Source organism: Nelusetta ayraudi, unplaced genomic scaffold (assembly GCF_046127955.1).
Source record: "Nelusetta ayraudi isolate G7.1 ecotype Tasmania unplaced genomic scaffold, CSIRO-AGI_Nayr_v1 ptg000009l, whole genome shotgun sequence".
Lineage (NCBI taxonomy): Eukaryota > Metazoa > Chordata > Actinopteri > Tetraodontiformes > Monacanthidae > Nelusetta > Nelusetta ayraudi.
The window spans coordinates 561,695-572,303 of NW_027466059.1; the positions used below are offsets into that span (position 1 = coordinate 561,695).

General features: G+C 46.8%; 1 long non-coding RNA gene across 1 annotated transcript; it reads right to left on the reverse strand.

The window, feature by feature from the left end:
• Positions 1-5,979: 5,979 nt before the first annotated feature.
• LOC142883891 (uncharacterized) lies at positions 5,980-9,393 on the reverse strand. The gene is made up of 3 exons (XR_012926093.1): positions 9,068-9,393; positions 8,762-8,834; positions 5,980-6,786 (listed from the first exon to the last, which is right to left on the reverse strand). It is a non-coding gene; the product is annotated as an uncharacterized LOC142883891 (long non-coding RNA).
• Positions 9,394-10,609: the final 1,216 nt, after the last annotated feature.

The following is a 10,609-nucleotide window of genomic DNA, read 5'->3' on the forward strand; positions in this document are numbered from 1 at the left end:
GTTTTCACACCGGAACTTTGAACTTGAAGTCGGGAGCTGAGATTAAATTTGACGCGAACAACAGGGTTGACTTCCGACTCGTCAGTAACTTTTGTTCCACAGCGGGAGACTGATTTTTTTCACAGTGGCGGAAAGACTTTGTTCGGGTTTCACGAGTTGACGTTTGTCAGCGGACTGAAGTTTGTGAGTTTGTGAAGGGCGACGCAGCTTTCAGCCTCGTATTCAATTTAACTTTACGACTCTTTGGCTTCGTGCGTCTGTCAATTACTTAAGAAAAAAACTGCGCTTTTCTTCCTCTGACATTTGCGTCTGCATTTACATGTCAGTGTTTCTCATTTGTGATTCAGCAGCAGGAACAAATTCTAAATTTAATCCTAGGGCTGTTTTTTTTTTTTTTTTTCAACAGTTCAATATTTTTTTTCAATAGTTTTTATTGAGCGGGCTTCAGTTTTTATTATTTATCAAATAAGACAGTTTCGAAAAACTTACCCTGAACCTTCAAACACTGACTCATCATTGTCATCATCTACCTGATTTGTACGATCACAGGAACATTTCAGTCTGACGTGCAACTGAAGGTTCTGGCTACTTCTTGTGGAAAGATCCTCCACTATTTGTTTCACCAGACTTTTTTGGTTGTGAGCCTCCAACCGAGTTGATGTCTATTCCCAGAGAGGATGCAACTAAACAAGGACTTTGTATTTTGTTTGGGTTTCTCGACTCGAGGCATAATTTAACGCTATCCGTGGCCACGATCCATTGCTTTTGCTTGGGCCTAATTCTTAATTAATTCTTAATTAAATAATGGGATTAGCCACGTCTGATGATTGGGATGAGTTTTAGAGTGAAACCGTGCTATCGTGTCGTTACTTGTGTGTTCAAACACCAACAAACTACGAGGCCTGGTGATTTGGGGCTGGAAGTGAAAGATGAAACTTCAGTTCGGCCACGTGTTTCAGAATTCTGGCAGCTCATTTTCTGTGAGTTTTTTGTTTCTCTCTTGGACACAAACACCAAAGAAAAGAAAATTGAATGGGTTTCCTCAAGCTCGCGGTTTCGTGTTTATGCGCATCACGGCAGCCCGTGCGAGCGAAGAGGGGTGATATTTTCTTCTGTTTGAAGTTTTGCTCTCTTCACCTCGGGCTGTGGAAACTGTTCAAAGCTAGCCAGGGCTGCTGCTGCTGCTGCTGCTGCTGCTGCTGAGGAAGGGAGAGCGCCACGATGTGCGTGCGTCTCAGAGTGATGAAACCCGACTCGAGCTCCTCGGGCGCCTGAGAAGCCTACAGAAAAATGTACAGTGCTGTGAGACGGAGCTCAGCCACGGCATCAGTCTCTCTGCCCTCTCCTTTATTACCGTCTCATCCACGCTCCACATCCTTCCAACTCTGAAGGTTGTTATCGTGTATAATTCCACCAGGAACAGAATTTTAATATTTTATTTTATATTAACAAACTTTTTCTTATTACAATTGTTTTATTTTGCTATTAAATGACGTAACAACGTTGCGCGTAACCTGTTCCCCCCCCGACACTGCTCATCGCAGGCCGACATACGGGAGGTCGAGAGCAGCTCCGGGAAGCAGAAGAGGCCCAACTGTTCTCTTTAATTGTCACGCGAGACTCCTAACGAGGGAACGCGGGCAGCGCTGCGGGCAGGCGACCTGGTTCACCGGAGGAGGAGCCGGCAGAGGGCCGCTGCTCAGAAACACAGTCGCAAGGAGGAGGAGGATTTTAATGAGTCATCTGCTCTCAGCTGCTTTGCGATATCTTTTTTTTTTTTTTCCTGTATGTTCTTTTACTTCTTCGCGCCTGCACTCTCATTCACAAAACAAATGATATCTGTTGAAGTAAACAAAATTCTAGAACTCGGCGCCCCCTGTTAATTGGCTCATTTGTGACTTTCTGCTTCGCAGCCTTGTGTTTGAGCTTGAAACCCCTCTGGAACGCCAGTGATTAGCGCCGTAGAAAATGTGCGCGCCGCTGAATTAGTTTAGAATGTTAGATTTTTTCGCTTTGCTCTGTTCTTTCCTGCCCCCCCCCCTCCTTTTCCTGCCCCTATTTTTTTTTTTATGTAAATGGTAAACAATCCGTCGACGTGCGATTCGCAACTTTTCGCTCGGAGGACGACGGTTGGTATATTTAGTCGTCTCCTCCCACTCAGATGGTCACGTCTCTGCCGGGGCCTTTTGTCAGTCATCGTGATGAGCTGTCTACCTTGAAATAAGCTACTGTCCCGAGGCAGGAGTTGGGGGACGGCGTCCCACGGGAGCCACCAGAGGGATAAAATGCTAACAGAGGGAAGAGTGAATGCAGGGGAGGGTAGAGGAGGGGGGGCTAGTGGGGAAGTGGATGGGTTGAGATTCTCTTTGGTGCTAAAGATCAAAAGAAAATACAGAGACCGCAGATGAATTGACCAGATTAAAGACTGCAACGCCAGCATGCAGAGGAAACGCAAACTCCACACAACAAGGGTCCAATCACTAACCATGTTTACATCATATGCTATCGGCTGCGTTCAGACTGCAGGCAAATCTGATTCAAATCAGATTCCTTCTCAAATCCGATTTTCGGGCTGAGCGCAATGACGTCGGAGCGGAGGCGTCGTCCAGCGTGCGTAGTGTGTGACGTCATAGAATTGCGACTGCGGCAAAAACTAAATGGACTTGTTGCGATACGTGTCCTGGAGCTTGGCTTGAATGGAGCCCTCAACTCCACAGACTGATGAGGCAATAGCTGCGTTTCCATTACCCCTAGAATTGCGCAAACTTTAAATATCGCAATAAAAAACTGGCGATGGAAACGCCTACATTTCGAAAAACCTCTCAAATATATTGCGAAAAGGTTTTTACCCTCTCATGAGCTGATTTTTTCAGACTTATTGACATAGAAGTATATCGCAAAAGTGTAATGGACGATCGAAAATGTAATTCTCGTAAATCTCGCTGGACGAGATTTTACGAGAATTACGTTCCGCGAGACGAGATTTTACGAGAATTGTGGCTTATGCGCTTCACAGCATTCAATGGAAACACCTGAAAATTGCAAATGTACTGTGTAGAAATTTTAGAAATATCGCTTTTATTTTGTGAAAAGGCAGCTAATGAGTTTCCTACTCTGTCCTGGGACAGGCCGTTCACACTGAGACGCATCTGTCCAAATGCCATTTGAAACGACCTCCTGAAGGTGGTTTCAGTCCGTTTTGCAAAAATCGGATTTCATGTGATTTGGGACTGTTCAGACTACAAAAGAGCCACCCGGTTTCAATCTGGAGGGGCTAAAAATCGGATTTTGGCTGGCAGTCTGAACACGCCCTTAGTGTACAAACTCATTCATGTTTGTCTCGACAGGGAGTGCAGCTGTGAGACGAACAAAGAGGAACAGAGAGGACAGAGTATTTGACAAAAGGTGAGTTCACTGAACTACCATGGCTATTAAGCCATGGAAAAAATGGCTCAATAGCTGACTGTGAGCTCAGACCTGGACCGACATTAGATTTCTTCTTCCTCTTTGTTACCCTTTGACGTGCAGCGTGAACCGACTTACCCCGCCGGCGGCAGCGGCCGCTGCTTGATTATTCAAGGCTATCAGCCAACAGGCAGAGAGTCGCATATCACACGCTTGAAATGATACGTTCAAAGGAACCGGAGATCCATAACAATCGGATGATGGAATGATTTCCGCTCGCTGAGTCGCGGGACGCCTCTGACGCGGCTCCCCGAGCAAATGCAGCGTTTGCACTCCGCGGCCTCGGTGGCTCGGCTCCGGAGAACAAATGAGGGCTGCGTGCATCTCTTCCCGTCTGAGACGTCCTATAGCTCAGCCCGCAACACACCCGGCTCCCTTGCAGGGATATTTATACTAGATATAGACATAGATATTTATCAACAAACTTAGAGATTCAGTCAGTCTGTGTCATGCAGGGAATCTAATGGTACGCGGACAGTGAAAAACATGAGATTCAAACTGTTGTGAACTACTTTAACACCTAGCCTGGTTCTCGTCAGGGATCCTCTCACACAAACATTCATTATTAACATCCCAACTCGAGAACTTGGCAGCAGCGAACACACTCCCATTATCCACAAGTGGTCTTATTTTTCTTTTTTTGTTTGAGCGCTAGTGGTGGCGGGGGGAGGGGGGGGGTAGTGAGAGGCGAGCACCGCTAAAAAACAAAAGTGGCGCTCGGCTCTTTTAAGCGGAGTGTTTGAGAGGCGCCGCTCCTCTCTCTCCTCCCTGCAGCTCGTCTGGAGCGACGGTTAATAATTCACACTGGGAACGAGAGGGTCCATCCAGGCTGGCTGGCTGGCGACGGCGCAGCGGACACAAACAGAGGAGCCGCCGCTCGTGTGGGAGGGGAGAGGGAGAAGTCGACTCTCTTCTTCTTCTTCTTCTTCTCTCCAGCCACTCTCGCCTCTGCGGAGCGCATACACTGACGTCCGTGATGTAACCCTGTCGGCTCAGCGTGCCGGCCAGATAAGTCACAGGGAGGCAGCCGGAGTGGGGAGAGTTCAAGGAGTTGTTTACCGGCAGAGTGGAGATCCCCCCATTGCTATAGTGTGTGTTGTGTGTGTGTGTGTGTGTGTGTGTGTGTGTGTCCCGGTCACACACGGCCTGGGCAGCCTCGGATAATAACTGGCACGCTCTCCTCCTTTATAAGAGGACTTTTTACTTTTGCCGAAGCTCCGCAGCTGATGGAGAGCAGCAGTTCAAAAAGCCACTCAGCTCCATGTTGCTCATCATGCCAGTCGAGCGAATGTGTGATCGATGCAGGGCAGGACTGATAGCTTTTCACTTCACTCATATTCTGGCTAAAGGCTGCTGGGAAGAGAGGGGGAGAGTGAGAGAGAGCGAGAGAGAGAGCTGAGAAAGCTACGTAATATATGTATATGTATATATATATATATATATATATATATATATATATATATATATATACATATATATATATATATATATGTATATATATATATATATATATACATATATATATATATATATGTATATATGTATGTTAGGGCTGTCAGTTGATTAAAATTTTTAATTGTGATTAATCGCAAATTAATTACAAGTCTTTTTACCCTGCTCTATATGTAACTTAAAATGATATTTATTGTGTTTCTTATGCTCTAGGAATCGGAGAGGACAATAATAATTCATTTGTGGAAATATTCTATTTGTATTTTCATTGGAACGCTCCAACTGGCCATTTCACTGTGTGTGTGCAGTACGCGTGTGTTTGTGTGTGTTTGTAAGTTTGTTTCATTTTTGTTTTATTTTGAAAAATTAACCGGATTCTCTTGTGTTTCTTTGAGTGACTTCCTGTCCAGCTTGACGCGGATCGCTCGCGGCTCGCGCACAAAATAGACCAGATGAGGAGTTTGAGTTACCGTGTTATTAACACGTTAATTTCGACAGCCCCAATACATATTTATATATAAGCTAAATTTAACATAGGACAGTACTTTCCTTGTATTGGAGGAATAAACGACACAATCTCTCGAGAAGCATCTACCTCTTTCCATGTTTGTGTTGGCAGAAGTTGCTATAAAATCACCTCATACGTTGAGTCATTTTGAAAAACATTGCTCCACTCTGCAGTTTGGGGCAACTAGTGAGTTTCACAGACCATCTGCCGACTCCTGCCAGCGGCCAATAATGATTCCGTCCACGATCCAGTGATTGCAGAAGTCATGGACGAAAAAAAAAAAAAAAAATACAAGTTCTGCTTTTTGCCCTGTTGCTCTGCTCTCCCAGACAACCAAAATAAATAAATAAATAAAAAGTTGTGTTGCTGTTCGTGGCAATATTGGAAAAGGATTCTGAAAGTTCTGATAGTGTTGGCTCGTTCTCAATAAATTACCTCCTCCGATGCACCGGCGGCGCAGCATTTCCTGAATCATCCACTCAGAATGAATAAATCCTGATTGGTGCACAAAGGTATCATTTTACCTTTTCTTCTTTTTGAAAAAAAAAAAAAAACATTGTCACACTTTGCACTTTGCACAAAGTCCTTCAATTCTACTGCAAATAAAATAAGCGGATTAAACAAATGGCCATTCTCTGCCTTAGTAATCCCTGGTTGTCTTTTCTGCTGCGTCTCCATTTTTTTTTCACGCTGCGCTGCGCCTCCCAAGGTGAAACATCTTCTTCCTCCTCATCGTCAGCGGCACCGACAACGAATCCGAACAACACCGACGCGGCGAGTCGGCGGCGCGGCGTGTGGCGCCGACTGCCGAGATGTCGGAATTCGATATCGGCGGCACCGCCGAGGACCAGCTTGTACATTTAGTGCTTCATGGAACACATGACGCAGGCGGCGGTGCGGGTTGGAAGCGGCGACAGGAAGGAAGGAAGGAAGGCGTTGACCGGCCGTGACGTTTGTTATTCCATCCTCACTGTACCCCCCCCCCCCCCCCCCCCAGACACTCCCAGCGATGTGAGTCGCTCTTACCGCTCACACTTTCTTATCTTTTCCTGAAATTACACATCCCCGCCGACTAATCAGCGGAACGCTGGCGCGCGCATGCTAAGCGACCGCGTTCCCCTTCCCTCCCCTCGGCCTTTTGGACTTTCCTCTCGTCATGCCTCCCCCCCCCCAGCGAGCGAGTCTCCGGGGCCGTCAGGGTCACCTACCTCCTCCACCCTCGTCCTCCGCTCTCATCTCGCCGCGCGTCCTCTCACCCTCCAGCCATCAATTATCTCCCTCAGGCTTCAGCGAGGCGACAGGACGCGGCTGCCCTTGGATCTTTTTTTTTTTTTTTCCCTTTTTCTTTTCCCTCCAGTTTCCTGCAGAGGGAAGGTGACACGCGAAGAGAAAAGTCACCGCCAAACAGGAAACGCACACAGTTCGATTTTTGTCCAGCGGAAAGTGTATTCGCGCTTTTCGAAAACAAATGGCAATTTTATATCTTCTCTCATAAGACGCCACGATAGGAAAAGGGATGGTGGAAATAGTTTAACAAGCTGCACAGTGTAAGAACACGGCACCAAGTGGAGGTTGTTCTCCACGAGGTGACAAAGCGGCCTGATAGAGCATGCAGTCGTCTCGCTGGACGAGGTCACAGCGGCTCAAAGTGGAGCCTCCGCTTATGTTCGGTCGCTGATTTTGGATGCTGGCATTTTCAAAATCACACTCGTTAACTATTTATCGCTTGGTATTTTTCCAAGCGAAGCCGCAAACTTCCCGCTCTCTGGCGATGGCCAACTTCGCTTTCAGCCGTGCGGCCAAACGGAAACTATCAATAGATCAGACTCGGAACAAACCAGCAACAGAGAGTTTTGCAGAAAAGTACAGATTCTGTAGTTAGTGAATGGAATGTAGAAGAATCATCTACGCCAAAATAAAAATAAAAAAATTCAACATTAATTTCATTTTAGTGCCAATACTTACATCTCACTCTCACTTTAGGAAATAAAGGTCTACCAGCAAGGCATACACAGACGAAGGGATGAGAGAAAAGGTAAATAAAAAGTAAAGTCACTGGTCAAAAAGCCTGATTCCCTCGTTTGGATCGCTGTTACGACGCAAGACAAACTGGCACAGGAGGGAAGAAAAGACGGCGGCTAAATCAGTATGGGAAGTGAAGGCAGTCAATGGGATGCAGGTCCGACATGCTTGGACAGGGCAGGTGTGGAGACACATGAAAGGTGGAAGTAAGACTCAAAGGAGAGGAGGAGGGAAGTAACAAGCTGAAGACAGAAAACACATGACCTGAATACAGACGATGCGGCCGGAAGGCAAACTGCACTATTGATTATTACATGTTCAGGGTGCCGCCGCGGATGTAAGGGGAACAATAGTGAGAAATGAACAAAAAAAATGGTCTCTCTCTCTCTCTCTCTCTCTCTCTCTCTCTCTCTCTCTCACACACACACACACACACAAGCCCATTTGCTCAGGCTTGAGAGTGCGTGCTGATTCGCGTTCTTTGTTTGTTGGGAGGCTTCAAGTGGGCAACCCGCAGCGAAACCCCCTCCAGGACACGACTGGTGGTGTATTAAAGTGAAAAAATGAATTATAACGAGGGCTGGAAGGGGCGAGCCACAGTGTGCCATTATAATTAAACAGGGTAACGCCGCCGTTTCGGAACCTCAGCTTGTTGGTTTCATTTAAATCTAATTTCATTGATTGTCTCCGACCCCCGAGGCTGCGCGGGCCTTAAGGCGAAGCGTCACATCAGCCAGCGGTTATGTCTGCGAGAGCTTCATTTCCGAGCCACTGCACAACCTGACCCCGGCAAAGAGTTGTTCGTCCACTAATTGGACAGACTGCGGTTTGATCTGTAGCTCCGGCCGCGTTTCAAAGTGGAAAAAAAAAAAGCGCCCGACTCCTGATGGCGCCACCGGTGGTGTGTGAAAGACGGAGAGGAGGCCACTCTTAATAGAAAGCCGCTGCACTGCTCCCGATAAGTGGGCAGCCGTCGGCGGTAAACATGTGTGTGTGTGTGTGTGTGTGTGTGTGTGTGTGTGTGTGTGTGTGTGTGTGTGTGAGCCTCGAGAGGGCAGTCAACTCGAAAACTTGCTGAATTAATGCTCACTCCATTTGCATGGCGCCGCTCTGTATCTCTGCCAACACCTCCATAATCGGAGCTGCTTTAAAATCACCAGCTGACCGACGGACAAACTGCAGGACGCGGGTTTCGGGTTTCTTCACACTCCCGGCAAAATGTGCTACGGTCTTGCTCGGCGACCTCGACCGTCGCGCCGTGACTTCCGCACTCGCCGGAGGGAAACGTGTCCAGGCGTGTTTGCCGTCCCTTACCGTCGACCCCGGTGGGCACACCTGCTGCTGCAGGAACGCAGGAGTGACCGTGGCAGCGCCTCATGGACGTGACCTAAAAAACAATATGTCCATGTTCTCTGTTGTGCCGCAACCACGCGTCAACACGTCAGAGCAGTGCATGCGGAACATGACGGCCGGCGTGGGGCATTTGTGCCTAGTCACAGTCCAGTTAGTCTGGTGGTTCAATCACAAATGTACCAACTCTCAATGTCTTGTAATCATTTTCGCTTGAAATGAATATTTATTCACAATAACGTAGGATAAAACCTGAACCAACTTGCTTACTTTTGCTGGAAGACGCTCTCAAGTCTCTTGCCGCTGTCCGTGGTCCTGAACAATCTTCTCGAGCTTCCAATCTTCTGGCTATCGGTGGTCTTCTCCTTTATCTCTTCTTCCCCTTCTTGAGCTTCCCTAAATTGTGGCCTACCCATCACTTTTAATTTCTGGATGTCCTATGCTACTGGAGATTGGCTGGTTCTCCATTAAAAGTCACTTTTGCTGATGACTAAATCGTCTGTGAACAACTATTTATCAAAGTTTGAGCCTTCTGTGCAGTTGTTCTCTAGGTCTCGGCTTCACACGGCAGGACACACTTGGTGTTTTACAATTAGTGTTCATTATTGTAATCTGAATTGCTGACATGATATTTGGCCAAGTCTTCAACAACATTTTAAAGACTAAATACTGGTCTGTAGCAAGCTAAAACCATCAGCTATTGAACCGGAAAAAGAAATCGTGCTAAAAGCTACTTTGACAATTCATGAGTAGCATCAATGGCAACAGGGAAATACACATTCTGCTTAAAAAAACTGGTTATCATTGAGTGCAAAATAAGTAAATTCAGACATAGGCTGGCGCAGTTATACATGTTATACACTATTTATATACAATTTTTTTTGTCATTTTGTGTTGGAAGACACATGCAATTCTGTTATGGATTTACTTTATGAGCTCAGCACAGGTGGAAAAAAACACTTTGAGAACATAATCAATTTCAGATAAGCTGCACAGGACTGTCATGCCTCCGTCTCAATGTCCATGAAAGACTGGCGACAGGGACCTTTAACAAATGTTATTCGGTGGAAGTGCGCATCACACAGATGACCTTTGGTTGTAATCCCCTTGGGCCACTTGGCGACAGATCTTCTGTGAAGCCCGAGATCATCATGCTAATAAAATGCCATAACATGCAAATGCCCCCTGGTTCAGTGGCCACCAGTAATGGTGTGTAAACCCTGTGGACTGAGAAACGCCGCGGGTGGATGTTCTCGTAATTGTTGGGGGGAAATGGGTTTGCCGGCAGATGCATCAAAGGTCACGACCCATATTACCGCCGTCTCCTCGGACGTGTTTGTCGCTGATTACATCAACAGGACTGTCGGCCCCTCCCATTGACATCACCTGTCCAATGAGACGGCGCAGGTGATGGCTCCCGGTGGTGTGTGCAGCTGTCATAAACTTCTTCCTCAAATTAAAAGAAGACCTAATTACCACACCTGAGAGCTGACAAATAGCCTCCACCGGAAGATTAATGGTCCATGAAGCTACAATAGAGCCTAACTGCCAGATTAGAACTGCAGTTTAATTTGAATTGAAATGGGGCTATGAAGAAAAGGGAGGGGCGGCGGCGGCGGCAGTGGTGGTGGTGGTGGTGAAAGAGAATCCTGTGCTGGACGGGGCAGGAATTGGAATGGATTAGAATCTCACACAGAATGGGCAGCGGTGGCATGTTCACCTCAATCTGTTCCAGAGGTAATTGCAGAGGGAATAGAGGGATTGAACGAGCAAGAAAGTGACAGCAGACTTTGTTGGATCCTCCTCTAACGG